We start from the raw sequence: 19,090 nt of genomic DNA, 5'->3' as shown, positions 1-19,090 counted from the left end.
GCTACTTGCCCTAACAGCAAGTGGATGCCCATGGGCATTCATTACAGAACAATGCACAAGATGGCAAGTCCAACTTGGGACACTCATGTTCTGAGCCCCTAAGCTTTTGTCTATCTTCATCTCCTTTCCCCACTAATTCTCTTCTGAAGGATTTGCAGGGAGTTAGCACAGCTGTCTGCTGAACTGTATCTAGACTGGTGGCAGGAGAGACACTCTCAGTCCTGTATGAGTAGGACCAAATGCTATCACCTGTCTGCAGCAGAGCAATGAGGTCTACAGGGCAAAAATCAATGTTGCCTGCTGTGAACTGTAGCCTGGAAGGTACCCAGGCTAGCAGTGGCCAGCTCCTGTGTTGGCCCTGCCATGGGAAGGCATCTGCACCATCTCAAATCTGCTGGGAGCAGCTAGCACAGCACAGGGACACCACAAGGTTCCCATCTCAAATGTCATCAGTGAAAATCCCCTTTTTTATTTTTCTTTCTGTTGTCTGATGTTGGATCTGAGCCCCTGTGAAATGTCTTCTCTGCCTAACCATGCTGCAGTGCTGAGCTGGATGGAAACGGATGTGAACCCCAAAGCAATATGAATGGCTACCCGAGACAGCTTCATCCCTGCTTAATCCAGCCTCTCATCTTAAGGACACATGCCTCCCACTTCATCCTCAAAGGCAAAGATACGTTTTACAGTGTGTCCCAGAGTAAAACCATTGCTCCTCCATTCCTCTGACTCAGGTTTGGGCTGTGCATGCCAGGGTGTGCTTTCTTCCTTCTCTTTATGAAGTTTGCTTCCACTAGCAGTGACAGGAACATATGTCTGTACAGCCCATGGAAGGCCCAGCTGCTCACTGTTAACGTTTAATGACAGCACTGCAAGCTGGGGATATTCTCAGACTCCATTTCAGCTGGTCAGGCTTCATGCAAACTCTTTTCAGCAAACACTGTAAATCTACAGAACAAGTTACTGAGGAGTACTGGTCCAGATTTAGAGAAGACTTAGAGAAAACTCTGAGTGATTTAGGGCTTCCAAAGGCTTTTCTGCATCCAGATTCATTATTTTTCAGATATGGAAAACTCACTGTCTCTTGCTGGGGAGGCTGTGGAGGAATAAATGTTCCTGCAAAGTCTACACCAAAGAGTTGGTGCTGAACGGGACACAGACACCTTCCCTGTCTCTCCCTGAGAGGCTGCTACTCTGTCAACACAGTCCTGCACAAAGAGTAGTGTCAGATGGTTTCCTAGAGTAAATTAATGCAGCTTCATTATGTTAGGCCAACTGATATCAGCAGAGAATTCACACAGCTAGTTTTTAACCTTCTCCAATTTCTCTTTGGCTCATGAAACCATTTCCTGCCCTGGTCCCTCTGACAGTCCCCTGGTTCTCCTTTGAGCATCTATCCAGTGGAGAGACGAAGTTACACATGAAGTATGATCCTAAATGCTACTACTTATATGCTCAGCCAGGAGGAACAGTGGGTCAGAATTGCTCAGTCAGAGATTTGGACCCTTAGACCAAACTCTGCTTTTATTCTCAGTGTGAGTCTAGAGGTATTACAGCTCATGAAGAACATGATGCCTTCACTCTCTACTCCCACCTGAAACACGGACTGATCCAAGATGCACAATTTTTCTGTGGTTATTATTGCAACTCACATCCAAGAAAGACAATTGTAACGGAGATCCACTGTGTGGAAATTTTGAAGTACATCGGCAAGTACATATACAAGTATTTGGGTATAATTGCCTTGCTGGTCAATGAGGACCTTGAAAGACTTTGAAAAGGTCATTGCTTTGACTTCACTAAGAAGGAGAGCTTTAGGAAAGCCTGTGTGCACATGTTGGTGGGTTTGCTACAGGGAATAACTAGGTGGATGTGGATGTGCATACTGCGAAGAGACCAGACCAGTGCCTTCCAGGTGCAAAGACAAAATGGAAAAAAGGCTGCCTGAGCCAAAAAGACAAGTTTGAAGTCTTTCCTCCTTTCTCCCTTCCCTCCTCAAAACCCTGAAGACTGTTAAATGTCTGCTGAGGTCTATTCCATCCCCAGCTGGGGATGGAGCTGAACAGTGACAGTCTGAATATGACAGGAAAATATCAGGGCAGTGAAAAACCCCACCCTGGCAAGCTGTCTGCAACTGCAAGTGCTCCTGGCCCCACATTGCTCAGAGAGTCAGAAGCTCTGTAGTGCTCATCATCATTACCAGGGACAGGGAGGTCCTCCCCATATCCCCTGCCAAGCTACTTCAAGTGATGGGAAAAGAGTTCCTCTCTTTTCCCATCACTGGAAGCATCACATGTGGAACTGCACATGTCCAAAACCATGCTGCACTATTACAGAATCAAGCTGTGACTGGAGATTGCTTGTTCTGCTGGCTCTGGGACATGCTGGGAGCATGCAAGGTGGCCTCATCCTGGCTTTCTGTGAAGAGCAGGCAGCAAGGTGCAAAGGTGGATTTCTGTCTTCCTGGAGACCAACACTTCAAAAGCCTGTGATTCTTTAGACAGAGCTCATAGGATCAAATCTGTACTTAGTGACAATTTTAGGTCACAGCTAGGGAGAGATGAGAAATCATAGTGAAGAAGGCAGGAACTGGCAGGGGTTGGGCAGTGGAAGGCTGGCTCTGTGGGACAGCTCCTGTGGATGATGGTCTTCAGGCTTCCTTTTGGCCCCAAATGAAGGTGTTGGTCTCTGCCAAAGATATAGAAGATGTGCCCAAAATGTGCTGCTACTCCCAGTCTTCTTTTTCCTTCCCTCAATCCTGTCAGAAAGCATCCATTTTGCACTGTTAAAATAGGAGTGTTGTCAGAGGCCACTGTAAGTAACCATAATAATCTGTAAGGCAATATGCAGCTCTGATGTGCAAATGGGGTTTAGGGAAGCCTCAGTAATGGGATAACACAGACAACACTTAAGCTGAGTTTCAAACTGAACATAACATTTCATTTGACAAATGTCTGGGTTTGAACTTTTTTAAGCCTTCAGGGCTTTAGGAAGAGAATGTCAGTCTGCTGTAGAATAAATCCTTAATATTTTGGGCTTTCATTTAGGAAGAGGAAAAAAAAGGTCTAAGTAGAGAAGAAGCCAAAAGGAATATCTGATTTCATTTCTTTCATCATATGCCACTACATATTATTAATTTTCTCTCAGAAGCCAGGGATATATCTTCTCTAAATATTTACCTACTTTCTTTCTAAAAACATGTCTGCATGTCACCATGCTGATTTGTGCAGTAGAAATACCAGCCTCACTTTTGATCTAATACATTTAACACACCCAGACTTTAATAGTAGGCTAATAAAACTAAGGTCTAATAGTGTGAGGTCAGAATAGCCTGCAACATCTGCTGGGAATATATTCCAGCCACTGCTCCGCACCAAGACAGTCACACCAGTGCCACGCCACACTGCACCATGGGTCTTGCAGCAAAACTGGGGACAAGCAGGCTGGGAAGCGGGCATGGAATTTTGACTACAGGAAATCCTTCAGCCTTATGGCTCATTAATATCTTCCTGAAATGGAACCACATCCGGCAGGTCTGTCTCTCTTGCTTCCATGTTCACCCACCAGTCAACTCAGACAGCAGAGGCTGTGCTGTCTCCATCCCTGGAGGCTTTCGAGCCCCAGCTGGACCAAGCTCTGAGCAACCTGGCCTGAACTCAAAGCTGGCCTGGCTTTGAGCAGGGCTTGGTCTAAAGAGTCCACAGGTGACCCTTCCAACCAGAATTATTCTGTCATCCCATGATCCTGGCCCAGAGATGCCCTTCTTAACTTCTTGAAGGGCTCTATTCAGCTCCATACCAGCAACAGTGACTAGGCTGGTACTAGTCACTGTTGTACTTTGGGCATTTTCTACCTCAGTATCAGAAACTAAAAGGGTAGCTATGTCAGAGACATTTTTTCCTCCCCTCACTTTCCCAGGCAGGGAGTACTGATCTCTCCACCCTAGAATGGAAACTGAGGCACACTCAGGTGTCATAAGATGGCTTTCACTGGGGAAGTAAAAAAAGCCAAAGTCAATGGATCATTGCAAGACTCAGGATGATTCTGTCTAGTCTGGTCAGTACTGTGGGTGGCCCTTGCCCTATCTTACTTGAAATTGAACAGGGATCCTTGTTCAAAAGGACACTTTCAGATTGTGACCACAAATCCTGGTGCACACCCACTTGTCTTCATAATCACTGATCGCCTCAGCAAACTTCCTGCTGCCCTAGGCAAGCAAAGTTTTAAAATATATAATTCAATTTTCTGACCCTTTCTGTTCCTCAAGTAGTATCTATCTTGATGTGCATGATGCTGTACAGCTGTCTGAGAGCCTCAGTCTTTCAGTATATGTGGCACCACCTGCCAATGAAGTAGAGGATGAGGGCTTGGAAGCTGTAGCCCTCTTCCCAGGGTTGCCATTGCCTGGCTTTGCGTGGGCTCACTTACAACAGCTCTTCTCTCTGCTTCCCTCTGTAACAGGTGGAAACAAGTATCAACCCCATAGTGACAAGAGGATGTGAACATCTCATGCCCTTAGCTGGGAAGTGCAAATAAAAAGCAAAGCACTCTTTATCCCATCTCCTTATTTCCTCTGAGAGTACAAATTCCTGCCTTTCCTGCATCCCCTGCAGCACTCTGGCTATGTTCTGTTGGAGTTTTACTACTCCACTTGGCTCCTTTCTGTAGCAGTCAGAGCTGCACACCTACTCCAAAAGCAGCTGCCCCAAGGCAGGTGCTGCACCTTGCTAACCTGTACTTCTCTACTCTAGGCCCTCTTTCAGAAACTTTGGCAAATACTTAGCATTTAACTGCCTAAGTGTTCTGGCCTTTCTGCCTTTGGGCATCCAGAGAGGGGATGGGCACTGGAACAGGCTCCCCAGGGAAGTGGTCACAGCACCAGCCTGACAGAGCTCAAGGAGCATTTGGACAATGCTCTCGGGCACACAGTGTGACTTGTGGGGATGGTTCTCTGCAGGGCTGGAAACTGGACTTGATTCTCCCGTGGGTCTTTTTCAACTCAGCATATTCTGTGATTCTGTGTGAAATAGCCAGTGAAGCTCCAGAGCAGATACCCCACAGACAGGCTGGGGCTGTGCTACTGAAGTGCTTGTGCTGCCAGCACTGCCTTCGAGCTCAGCTACCAGCACTTCATTTCTGAAGGGAAGATGGAACAAAGACTTCCACAACCATGTAGTTAACACAGAAGAAGTGTTTCAGGAACAGTAGGAGCCATGTTTTCAGTTGTTTCCTTGGCATCTAAGAACCTGTTCATTTAGCTCTTTGTTAAATGGGGCTTGAGTTCTCTTGGGAAATTTGCCTGCGGTCTCTTCCCAGATTTTGCAGTAGAATCGTCTGAAATGTCTTTATGTGTGAGTGACATCTACACGTGAGCCAGACACCCTGGGCTCAGTTCAAAGAGATAAACAGGCATTTACAGGAAACAATTCATCTTCTCCTGTGGTAGATACCTGAAATAACCCACAGCAATCACAAAATGATTGCTTCCCTCCACAAACTATAAATTTATTCTGGAAAAGCAGCCCAGCCCTTGACTTGTGTTGGAGGATTTGGTTGCCTGGTGCTTTTTGAGCTGCTCCACCTTACTTTAGCCATTTACACAGGCAGGCAAGTATATATATATATATATATATATATATATATATATATACAGGAGCCTGTAGGAGACAAATGCCCTTCCAGCATGTCTCCTGAACACCAGGGAAAGGATTCACTGTCCTGTTACCAATGCAATGAGGGTCACTACTTTTGGAGTACTGGATTAATTTTCCTCCATTGCACCCCCCCGGTTTATATCTGAAATGTTGATATAATTGGTCCGTGCTGGAATAGCTGAAATGCAAGAATGTGGCCCACAGTGCTACCCAACAAATGATTAATAAAATAATAATTAATTTTATTAAAAAGAAAAAATTACTTTATTGTAAAGAAAATAAATCATCTGAGTTTCATGGTGTCATGGCAACTGCTAGAGCAATGTGTAGGGATATCATTCCTGTTCTGCAGATAACCACCCCAACCAGGAAAGGTGTGCAAGATGTCACGTTACAGCTGTTACATCATCAGGAAAAAATCTCAGTGGCTGATCATTGCCTGAGGGAGATGTCAGTCTTCCCAACTCCTGTGCTAGGAGAAACTCGTACAGGAATTAACTCTTTCCTAGGTGATGAGCACCACTAGATTTTACCAGTATTAGTTCCACCTTGTTTACCTGAAATTAATTGTTGTTCTCTTACTTTCCATTTTTGTCTTTCACTCAAGTCATAAACAGTGTGACTTTGCAGTGGCAGCTGTCTATCACATCTGCTGTGTGACTGAGGACACTTTTTCTTCCAACTCACTATCTTTCTGCTGGACACTGGTTGTTCACCACACCACCATTCCCGCAGAAGATGACAAATGTTGCTTGCTGAACACAACCCAGGCAGCCTCCTGTTGTCTGGAGAGCAGCCCATGCAGCAGCATGCAGAAACACTCCCTGCACATCAACAAAATGACCCATCTCATCATGATACCCAAGGCAGCAGGAAATACCTAAGGCTTTCCCTGAAATATATTCTGGGGAATGCAATGATAAAATAGGTTTTTACCTGCTCAGAGATCATACTCCCTGCCTTGTTACTGCTGATATTAAGGGACCAATGCTGTGGCAATTGCAATCAATTCCCTCTGCAACCCCATGCCTGGGGAGGGCAGATCCTTCCCAGCGACAAAGTCCCCCCTTGTCCAGAGGAGATGGAAGGGATAATGACTTTCCCCAAGTTTCTACAGACTCCAGGCAATGTCCAGTTCCATGAAAATACCATTCCTATGTCAAAAAAAAACCCAACAGATATTTCCTTTTCCTCCTTGATGTTTTGTCATAGGCATTCTCTTCTCAGTCCTCAGCAGGTGGCATGCAGGCTGCTCTTCACACTGGATTGCTGTGGTTTGTGCCTGGACACTGGAGTCCAAACAGTCCCTGCTATTAATACAGGCTCTATCCTGTTAAATGTTTACCCTTATGCCCCAGGCCAGGCTCACACTGATCAGGAGGAGGCATCCTGCATGACAGAAGTGCCTTTAATCTCCTCTCTCCCACCTGCATTTGTCCCTGATTGTTTTGCATCCCTCTTGCTCTCTCAGTTGGGTAGGACACAAATTCCTAAGTACCATCCTTAATTTTATACTTTTTTTCCTGATGCAGTACTTTGCTGCTACATCTCTTGGTCTCTCCAGACCCCCCAAGCTCTTTCATGGGCCATATAGTCTACCTCCCCACTCACATATACTACTGAGTTTCTTTTTAAGTTATATAAAACTGTGGTCTATAGCCAGAAACCCATTAGTTCTCAGTTACCCACTTGGACACCGGCGTGGTTTTTGCTCTTGTTTACACTGAGAGGCCTAGAAAACATGTGCTTACTTCCTCTAGAGGTCTTCCTCTCTTTTGTCCTCTTAATCACATCCCTTCCTCTACACAAGTTCTCCCCTATATCACCTTGATTTTCCTTTTTGTGCATTCACATATTAATTCTTTTCTCAGCACTCTCATGCCTGCCTCCTCTCAAGTCCTCAGCTGCTGTCTCCTTCCAAGCTGTGCCGCGCTGCAGTCACTGAGCAGAGTCTGGAGGGGCTGATTTCCCTTCCATGATCATGGGCCAGAGTTCACCTTTTCCCTTTCCCTTTCCCTTTCCCTTTCCCTTTCCCTTTCCCTTTCCTTCCCTTTCCTTTTCCTTTACATTTCTTTTCCCCTTTCTCCACTTCCCTCTTCCCTTTCCTTCTCTCAAATGCTCTAATTTTATTCTCTTTAATGCTGTGTGTGCTCCAAACAAGTGGCTTACTCTCCTCCAGGGGCACCAAAGCCCTGCCCCAGCACAAAGTACATACTGTGCTGCCCCTGAATGTCTCAATTCAAGAAGCTTTGAGCTCCCATTGTTTGCAGTTCACAGAGTTCACCTGCATTTTATTCTACTCATCTATTAAAGAAAACAAAGTGGGGATGAGGGAGAAGGAGAAGTAGGGCTGTAAAAGCAGCAGTTGGTCAGAGACCCCTCATGTTCCTGGTACCAGTTGTGGGCCAATCAATCAGTCTCAAACAGCTCGCTGGAGGATAACTGCCCAACTTACCCAAATTTATTTTCTTTAATAACAGAATCCTCCTGTGACCCTGCTGTTATTGCTGACACAAAGTGAGGCCTGCTTGAGCCTGATATCTGCTCCCTTGCTCCCTGCTGTGTGCAGAGCAATGGAGCCAGCGTCCCCTTGTTTTCTGCCGACAGCAGCTTTAAATCACTGACAGCCACTTCTGTCCCTGAGGCCTGGGAGAGGCTTTCCTGCACAGCTCACTCACTTGGTGTGTGCTCATCCATGTGTGCTCAGGCTGGGTAAAATAAAGATCACAATGCCTAGGGATGTCTGCTTGATGTTTGTGTGCTTGGCTCTGCGAGGACTGTGAATGCTCTGCAGGTGATGGAGGGAATGGATGAGCACACAGACACTCAGCTGCAAAGAAAAAAGTGCTGTAAAATCTCCAAGCTCACGGTCTGAACAAGTGTCATCGCTAGCCAGGAAACTGGTGTGCCCCGAGCAGGCAGACATTGAGATTACACAGAGAGAAATGGAAACTTTGGGATTACAGGCCAGGTCAGCATTGTGGGCAGAGTCTCAGGGCACAATATCCTATACAATGCATTTATTGGAGCCTGTGATCCTTCTTTGGGGGTGTTCAAAATCCTCGTGAGAAACATGGAAGAATGTTTTCTGAAATTCTGAGAGAGGAATCCTGCTCAGCCCTCCAGGTTCAACTGTAGTGCAGGTTTTTAGAAGGTAAATGAAAGTTCTTTAAACGGTAAATAAAGGTTTCTTAGAGCTGACATAAAACCCACATTGACCTTTGTGTTTGAAATAAAAAACTTATCAAATGAAACCAGCCTTTTTCAAAGAAAAGCTGTGTTTTTTATAAAGCTCAAGGACTAGTTACAAGAGGAAATTTCTTCACTGTGCTTGTACTGGAGAGCAGATTCTTGGAAAGGAAAACCCACTCCAAAACTGTAGAATAGCCCCACAAGGCAAAGTTTCAATCCAAACCCAAACCCTTGCACGGTCCAAGAGAGGATGTGCATTCCTGGGAGGGAAGGACAGGGTGAACCCTTGCCCTGCCAACGTTAGGCAGGACCAGGCGTGAGGAGACAGAGAGGAAAAGATGGAATATAGGGAAGGAAGGTCCCTGGGGGTGCTGGGTAAGCCTGTAGTGAGGGAGCACCTGTGGTCTACAGGAATTTCAGGTATTTCCAGGTGAGGCAATGCCCTCCTTTTCTCCTGGCCTGTGTGGGCAGGGTGTATGCAGCACACCCCGGGGGTTCCTGGACCACTTAGTGCTGCAGGGACTGGGTGTAGCTGGGGCAGCACCTGGACTGGAGTAGCATCATGCAATGTGAAGGGAGCTTAGAGCTGAGAGGTGTCCTCTGTAAGCCAGGGATCCAGGCAATTTTGGGCTTGGCACGTGCTGCTGATAGCCTCTCCTGAACAGGATGGAGCAGGATGGGGGTCTTTTTGCAGGACATGAACAAGCAGGGCTGCAGGCATCTCACTCACCCAGAGGGACTGCTGCAGCTCACCCAGCACTTCGTGAGCAGAGACCAACAGGTCTGTCCACAGGGTTGTCCTATCAGTCTGCCACATAAGGAACAATTCATGGACTTCAAGCTAAAAGTTGGCACAGGCTGTGGACAAATGTGTTTTTTTCCAGCCATTATCATATTTGTGCTTGGATGCAAGCCAAAATGCATAAACCTTCCTGAGGACATTAATTGTCCTCTGATTGCCTGTCCCTCAGTATGGGTGGGGGGGTGTGGGGCTGTTTGGCTTTTCATAGGTTTGCTTAGTCCCCTAATCTTACACAAAAATTATCTGGCATGAATTCTGAAAGCCAGAATGGCAAAAGTATAATTAAGTCTCTGTGTGAAATGAAAAATAGCCAATTTTCCACAGCACCAGCTTGAATATCAACAAGTCATGGAAATAATATGCAAAAGAAGCAGACAAAATTTGCACATACACATCAGATACATGGATTTTTTTATGGGGCAGCAGTGCTTTATATGGATAAAAAATGTCAATACACACCTGAAGAGCTCTTCATTCCTGGTATGTATTCAGCTGAAAGAGTGGAACAGCTTTTAAAGACAGCCTCCTTTTCTGATCAATACAAAGAATTAATCGAAAATGTATGCTCATGTCATTTTTTCCGTAGACATCATAATTTTGCAGGCAGGTCCCTCACAGATATCTCAACATAAAGTGGTAATGAGTTTTCTCTAACCAGGCATATGGATTTAAAAGTAAAACACTCCTGAAGCCCAAGCCCACCCTTTCACTCCCTGAGGCTTTCTCTCCCTATAGCAGACTCTGTGCTCATGTGCTGTTTTCCTTCCCACCTCATGTTTGCTCCCGCCTTGTTGAGCCCTTGGACCATTACAAAATTATTTGCACAATCTGCACCCGACTTTAACAGAGTTAGAGAACGAAATCCTAACAGAGGTTTTCAATCCTCTTTGATGCTTCAAAACGCATAGTGGCCACCACAGTCTGCCTGGCCTGGAGACGTGCTGGATAAATGGAATACCTTGAAGCCTGTTAAATCAGTCCCTAAGGGTTAATCTTGACCCTCTGACCACTGGTTGCTCTGCACGGCTGATAACTTGATTTGAAGAGGATCCAAAGGAAAACCCGAGCTGCTGGCACACTGGGAAAGCCACGCTGCATAGCTTCTCATAAGGTGTTGAAAACACCTCTCAAGTCTCCATCCGTTGTTTTGCTACAGGTGAGTTGCAAAGCAAAGAAGAAAAGCAAGTTATGCTCAGATAGCATCAAATACAACTTATTAGCTGGGCCCCGGTGAATATCTGGAGCAGATGTTGCAGATATGTGTATCACCTCTCTGTAACCCTCTTGACACTTCCTGTTACATTCTGGGACAGTGAGGAAATTAAATATTACCACCGATGTCACAAAAGTTAGCATGTGCAAACAGGAAACTGAAATGTCTTTTTCCACCCCTTCACGCCCCACTCCCCCCTCCACTGTACTTAGAATAATGACTGCACATTGCAGGTGTAGGTATATGCTGGCAAACGTGAATTCTTGGGTACAACCACCCCACTATGTATTACAGTGACAGTTTTGGTGTTCACAATGTCATTTTCTCTGTCACCGCAGACCAACAATTTCAAATGAAAAGATCTAAAAAAGAGGCTGTGTATTCACTAACCATTTTTGTTTACCTCTATATAGCCTTATTACTGGGAATAACAGCAGGAGAAATCCATCTTCTTCTTTCACCCATTTCTACTTTACACTTTATTCACTCCAGAGCTTCCTCACGACCACAGGGACTACTTCACATCTCTTCTTGCTGAACAATTCTTAGCAAAAGGCCATGATAGCTCCTTGTGTATGTAAAACATAGCAGAAATATTAAACCAAAGATCAAAGGCAGTTCTGTTCCTCAGATATTTTCCCTGACCCTTTAAACTGGCTGGGTGCAGAATGAATAAGGACCAGACTCTGCCATCAATTACACCAAGTTAAATCCAGAGCGGGCTGTTGTAAATCAAGTTATTTTAGAGTTACACAATGTGTAACTGGGAGCAGATTTGGGACCTGAGTCTGCAGGCCAAAGCACCAGACTGCAAAGGGAAAATCCCACCTCTCTCCCTCTTCATTTCACCTAAACTCTCCTTCTCTTCACATAAGCAGCCCCATCTGCTTGCTTAGAAAAGCACACAAACCTAAGGCCTTTCTAAGCTATCCATAAAGAGCTTAGAAATCCCACCTCTAAGCATTGCCAAATGGATCGCAGATAAATCAGGTTTTTATTTGTGTCAAAATGCAGCCCAAAAGGACCGAACAACATCTAATTTTTATTAGCAGCTATAAAAAAAGTGGAGGCATGAACTGCCTGGGTGCAAAGCTTGCTGGAAGGGAAGTAAAACCAAAAGACTTTTAGCGTTGAGTAAAAAGTGTCTGGAAGCATATTTAGTCAATAAATTCTGTCACTTCTTTTTCTCTTCACATTGCATGATGCTACTCCCCCTCACACAAACCTAGTGCTTTAATCCTGCTAAATATTTGCAAATTGGCACCACATCGGATCAAGACAATAGAGGGGGAAAAGCAAAGTGATGGAGGTCATGATATACGTCTTATTACAGAGATAGCATTTCACAAGATTAAAGAGGATTTTCTAGGCAATGGAGACAAATCCAGCACCAGCTTTATTGAGCAAACTTCGCAGATGCTTCACCCGTTAACATGTGGTAGTGCAAACAAAGGAGATTGTCTCCTTTTCCAAATGAGCACCATCAATGCCACCATTCCATTTATTACACATTTTCCCACTCGAGTGTTCACTTTTGAGAGGTGACGTGTTTCAGCTGTGGAGATCTGCGGGAGGCAATGGAACTGTCCATGAAACAGAAGTTCCAGCCTAGTTGCAGCATCCAGGGAAATTATCAACCTGGATTATTGCTTTTGGGAATAAGAAAAGAGAAACGGGGGAAAAAAGAGCAATGCCAAGCCCTTCCATTATAGGGATTTTATGAACAATATGTCCTGAGAACCTCCACTCTGGTCAACTCAGGGAGACAAAGCTATTTGTAAACACCAGAATGTGCTATATTTTTGTCACCTTTATTCCTAATCATCAGAAACATAAATGCTTGGGTGAGAAATACAAAGTGTTGGAGGAAAATTAATAGGAACTTGCACAGTAACTGCTGTTCTCCAGTGGAAACACACCTCTGACGCTGGGAGGTTGGACTACAGAGCAAATGGGGCTTGTGTTAAATCAGGACCCTAGGATCTAGCACTTCCTAGCTTCAAACACCTTTTTATCCTGTTCATTACAGAAATTACAACATCAGGACTGTGAAGAGCCCCAGCAGTCCCAGGCCACTGCTTGGTTGCAGCCCAGACCCTGCCCAATGCCACTTCCATTTCTTCCACCACTCTCTCCTCTGTGGTATTCTGCATCCAAAGCATAGGTCAACATCTCAAGCCTCATAAATGTTAAGACCCCAGCTGTACAGAAAAGTGACTCAAAGGACCCATAAGAAAGATGCTGGGACAAGTGGATTCACTTTGAACTGTGGCAGATCAATGAGGATCTGGGGCTGCTTCCTGGTCAGCCAGTCCTCGCTCACACCACAAAACTTTACTGGCAAATGCAGCCTCCAGTCAGAACCACCTGGTTTCAATTCAGATGGATTTGTGGCACTTTAAAGGGGTTTAGTGACTGTTTTAGCTGATCCTTCAGATGAAGAACTACAAAAAGCTGGCCTGGTTCCCTAACAATAATGGTGCTTATCAAGGCACCCTTCAATCGTCAGGCTTGCTGACCGCCTCCTGTCCATTGTTTCTCATCAGTATTTTGATGGTTTTCTCCCAAAAGTGATCAATTTAACAGTTGCTTCTCTGGATTCACAAAGATAAAAGGCCTGATCACATCCCTAGGCTGCTGTCTGCATCCTGACAGCAGGCTTCCAATGCAAAAAGGGGAAGTTCCACCTCTTTAAAAATCAGGTTAGAATCCAACTTGCTGCTTTTGCATTTTCCTGCTAAAGGCAGCAGCTATAATAATATCATTCTCTATTGTTTCCTGGCCTAGAGCAACAGTATATCAAATGTCCCATTGCCTGATGTCAAGAACAGCAGTTATGTATTGCTGAAAATCTGGGATCACAATCTCCCAGAAAATGAGGAACATTTTGAAATTACTAGGCCAAATCTGCTCTCCGGGTTGCCAGCATAAGTGTCATATTTGCACAGGTGCCAAATTTATGATGGGAACAGTTTCAACATTTTTACAAAATGTAAAGAGTATCCATTCTAACTGGGCAAATGGCATGTCCTGCACAAAATATTTGTCCAATGAGTCAAAATAAGTTTAAGTTATACTTTGAAGAAGGACACGAAGACCTCTTTCTCAAAGCATTTCAGCAGGAGAACATTATTTTGTACTGCTGCTCTGCCTCCCACTGCAGGCACCACAAAAAATTTGTGGCCTCTTAAAGGCAAAATGCAGCAAGAGATTAATGCAATCAGACTTGGAATAATGATAAAGGGACTTGATTTCCACGGGGTCAGTGATCAGTGAAACTATTGAACAATCCCTGGTGAGCTACCTACCAAAGTGGCAAAGAATTTTGTCACACCTGAAAGTCTTGGCCGAGGGTACTGGAGCCTCATAGTACAGTGGTGCAGTAGGAAATTTTCACTATCTGTGTCCTCCTGATGGAGGGGATGATGCAGAAAGCAGTCATTTGACTTTCATATTTGTCAAGACCATAGATCCATTAAAATTCTGAATCAGAAAGCACCCCTGGGCAGTTTCTCCTTGCTGGTAGCACTCTCACAACAGATCTGTCCCATATGTTCACACAGAGAGTAGATACTACAATAAAGAGTAACATAATGGACAACATGGACAATATGGTCTGTTGGGAAAGTGCCAGTCTGTCTTCTCTGAAGGGAAATGCTGCTGGAAAGCTGCTGCTGTTCTATGGGGTAAAGGCATTTTTGGGGATAAGGGAGGTCTCAGGGACAGGAAGGCTGTATTTCCAGAAAATTTTGGATAAGGTTCAACGCCAAAACTTGTTGAAACACCACCAGTAAAATACTGGGCAGTACCAGGAAGAGTGCTGAAGAGCAAAACATGGGATTATAGACTTGGCCTGCAGCTCTGCTCTCTGCCCTTCAGGACTGGGATGGCGGGGCTAGGGAAACAGACAAAACGACTGAGAGGATGGAGAAACTCTTCTGTCAGGAGTTGTTATATAAAAGCTGTGACTCTTCAGCTGAGGAGGAAAAAAGCAAACACAATAGTGGTTTACAAAACAGAGAAGGCAGTCAGTTGAGTCACTGTGACATTTTCCTGGTCATCTGGCCAGCTGTTTACCTGTAAACTGCCCTTCACCACCTCCTACAATGCTGGAGCTAGAGATGATGTGATGGAATGAACGGGAGCTCTGTTTGAAACAAATAAAAGCAATATGTTTTTACTCTCTACACCCAGAGGTGTGGGACCTCTGGGCTGGCTGTCCTGTGCAACCACACGAGCAGCAACAGCCACGTCTGTGAGGGAGAAGGCAAATCCATGAGCAACAGCTCCATGCAGATACTGAAAGGATGAGAGAGGGAGGGATGTACCCACGAATACCTCGTTCAATTGCAGGCTTGATTCAGATGCTAGAAAACTGATTGATTTAAACTTTGGAACCCCGAGGTTTGGTATCACTTTGCATTTTCTGCTTAAATCCCTGCTTATCTTCTCAGGTGTCTGCAGCCTAGGTTTTGGCCTCCTTCTCAGTTACCCAGCCTAGATAAACATACGTGCTGTTAAAGCTGTTTCCAGGAATGCCTTCCTCTCCCTGCAATCTCTTATCTCCTAGAGGAGATTGTCAGAGGGTACTTCAAAGCCCTTTGAAAATGGCCAGCGCTCTGCCTGTATCCCAGCAGATACAGGCACCCTCACCCCGAGAAGTCAACAGCCACCCCCGCATTCGGAGCAGCCTTATCACCACCACAACAGCGAGCAGCAGGAAAGACTTAGGGACTTTACCCTTCACTATCACAACCCAATCTTCTTCAGTCTTTGCTCTGCAACATGCTGCCAGTCATCTCCCCAGATTCACCCAGGTGGGTTGTAGAAGATAATGCGAAAACCAGCAGAAAATAAAAGGAATGGTTTTCTCTGCCCTGAGGAACAGGGAAGCCTGAAGACTGCTGAGCTTGTAATTAAAATGTGGAAAGGCTATGACAGAGCTCAAAAGATGGAAGAATGGGACACAGGCAGCAGAAAAATGCTGAGCACCAGGCTTTGGGTGACATGACATTTTGAATTAAAAATAAATAAGAAAATTGCCTAGGGGAATGCAAGGAAGGGGTGGCTGTGGAAAGAGAGCGTGAGGAGCAGGGGCTATAGTCCAAGCACTGCCCTCAGATAAATCTTGTTCAGCATTCCTCTACTGTAAGACTATGAAGTGAAGACTATCAAGTGAAGAGGTAGATGAAAACGGTACAGCTGTTTTATGGTGCTGTTGTCCCTGCTGAATCACAGAGGATCAAGTGCCTGCCAGGACAAATGGCAGGACACCATGCATGCAGTTCTCACCCCATTGGCAACTTGAAAATGGAAATGTCAAATATAAAAGTCAGACTTTTGCTTTGAACTTGTTTTCTGCTACTGTTAACAAGCATCTCATGGGCTGGCATCAATGGAAGAGGCCTCCCAGGGAAGTAGTGGAGTCACCAGCCCTGGAGTAACATAAAAGACATGCAGATGTGGCACTTAGGGACATGGTTTAGTGGTAGCTGTGGCAGTGCTGGGTTAATGGTTAAACTTGATCTTAAAAATCTTTTCCAGTCTAAGTGATTCTAGGACCAGGCACACAGGCCAGGTGGCCACAGAGAGACCAGGGCACACACATGGACAGGGATGTTCCATCATGATAGGAAAAGCAGCAGCTGTCTGGACAAGTGTCACCATGATATTTTATGAAAATCTCTTTGCCAGGATTTTTTTCTCCTGAGAAGCCTCAGAGGAAAAGAAAAATAATAATTATCTGCTGTTGTGGAATGCAACAGGTGCATCTTTGACTGGTCCATGTGAGTTGCTTCTACTTAATGACCAATCATGGTCCAGCTGTGTTGGACTCTCTGAGAGTCACTGGTTTTTATTACTCATTCCATTCCTCCCTAGCTTTCTGATGGATCCTTTCTCTCTGTTCTTTTTAGTATAGTTGTAATATAGCATTTTAATATAACATAATATAATATCATAATATAATAAATCAGCCTTCTGAAACATGGAGTCAAGATTCTCATCTCTTCCCTCATCCTGGGGACCCTCAAACACAACGACAGACAAGGACCATGCTTTATCCCATGTCATATTTATCCCATCTATATTAACCCAAATCAGCCACTGCTGCTTATGTTACCCACCCAGAGAGAAGGGCTTTAGAAAATTGGAGTTAACTGAATGAGTTGTAGACCAGGAGTGAGAAACATCAGATCGGTATGTGGGAGATTCATCCCAGGGGACCACAGAGACCAGCAAAAGTCTGAGCAGCAGACAGGATCAATATTCCTCCCTCCTAGTGAAGCCAGAGTGAAAGTACCACAGAGAGGCAATGTCATTACAAGTGTACCTGCAGTGCCAGAAGCTCAACAGGGATTCCTGCTTGAGTCTTTTTCAGGCTACATAAAGTTTTACAGGTCTGTAGCTCTGCTGACCTGGGTGAAATGATTCCTCCTTTGCCTCCAAATAATATCAGGATCCAACCGAAATGCACAGACCTAGGAAACAAGGGATACCTAGGGACACTCTTCAACACTAGAGTGTGAATCAGTGTCTGACACAGGTCTCCTTCAGCCAGGAGAGTTCCTCAGATTGGCACAGTCCCTTGCAGATCAGCAGGGCTGCTCCTCACACTTCCTTCTCTAGACACATTTCCCTTGCTGAATAAAAAGCTGCTCCAAGCTGAGGCTTTATGCCTTTTTTCATACACATCACTGATCTATTCATCCTGTTAAAACTGCAGAAAAATAAATCATCAGTGCTGAAGAATACTCTGCCTCAGATGGTAAAATTCATTGGATTATACAACTGCTTGCTGCCCAGGTTATACATAAAGGACTGCACTAACTGGGTAATGAACAAGCCTAACCATTATATTTTCCTGCTGGCTGCCAGCAATGTGGGAAGCTAAGGGTTCAGGATCTTGAGGCCCTGCTGCTGGCCTGAAACCCATTCTGCTCTTTCAAAAACATTAAATAGACTGGGACAGACAGGCTGATTGATGCAAGAGGTCCCCCTCATTCCACATCCTGCCTCTAGTCAGCACAGATACTTAAGGAGAGAATGTAAGAACCAAGCAAATGCTGAGTGATTTTTCTCTATTGTGTACAGTGATTTTTCCTCCCAGCTTCCAGCTATCCACAGCTTTGAGACTTCCCAAGAAAAGGCTGTATTTTAATACCTAACAGCCCTCCTTGGGGCTGTTCATTTCCTCATGCATTACTCTAATTGCCCTTTTAATCTGCTTATGACTAAAGTAGGTAAAAGTAGTGTCTATCACTCCCCTTTGCCCCAGAGTCCCTCTGCCATCTCTCCTGAGGTTTATAATGTCTCACTCTCTCCTGAGCAGGTGTTTTTCCTCTCCCCTCACCTTGCTGCACGCCAGGGTAACACTAAAGGCAGAAGTTGAGATCTCTTCTGTACAAACCCCTGAGCACATCAATTACTAGAGCTCAGAAAGGTTGCTCAATTGTAGGGGCACTCACATGCTTCAGCAAGGTTCAGTGTTTAAGCATAATACATATGACAACATCAGGTCAGCTCCATGTGGTCATACAAAAACCCTGTCTCCTGCAGCAGTGCCCCCCTCTCTGTGGTCAGCAACTGGTGTCCAGAAAGAAAATCAAAAGCAAATTAAGAGTGTGGTGAAGTGACCCTACAGACACCTTGTAAGGACAAACTGTCACATTTATCAATGTCTCAGCTCTAGTCAACCTTCAATCCTACCCTAGAAGCTCCAATCCACTAAACACAGGGAGGGAAATGGTAAAAATTACTTTTTTCTCCATTAACCAAAAAAATTTGTACTTTTCCTAGCAGTTTAATTTTGTATGAAAGAAAACAAAGTCCTCTCTTGGGAACTTCTATCTAAACTAATAACTAACTTCTTCACAAACCATCAGCTATTTCAGCATTTCTGGGAAACCTTAAGTACAGTGGGCTTACTTCAGTATGCCCTTATCAGCCTCAGCTGCCAGCCCATCCAGTATCTGAACTCCTTCAGCTGAGGGAGCCCTTTGATCACAGCAGCACACCCAGGCACAAAGTCACAGAGGGGTAAAGGATGACCTGAACTGCCTCAGCCTTGTCCAGATGCACAAGACAGCAGCCCACCTCAGCAGAAAATCAAAGCCCCACAGGTAGCAGAGGGATTTTTGTGCCAGGATTTGGCAACAGCAGGTTCTAGACTCTAAGCTAGCACAGCCCCTTTCCCTGCAAAGTCAGCATGCAAAGATGGGGTGACTTGGTCTC

The sequence above is a fragment of the Pyrgilauda ruficollis genome, unplaced genomic scaffold (assembly GCF_017590135.1).
Source record: "Pyrgilauda ruficollis isolate IOZ18807 unplaced genomic scaffold, ASM1759013v1 scaffold101, whole genome shotgun sequence".
Classification (NCBI taxonomy): Eukaryota; Metazoa; Chordata; class Aves; order Passeriformes; family Passeridae; genus Pyrgilauda; species Pyrgilauda ruficollis.
This window is presented reverse-complemented; position numbering follows the sequence as displayed.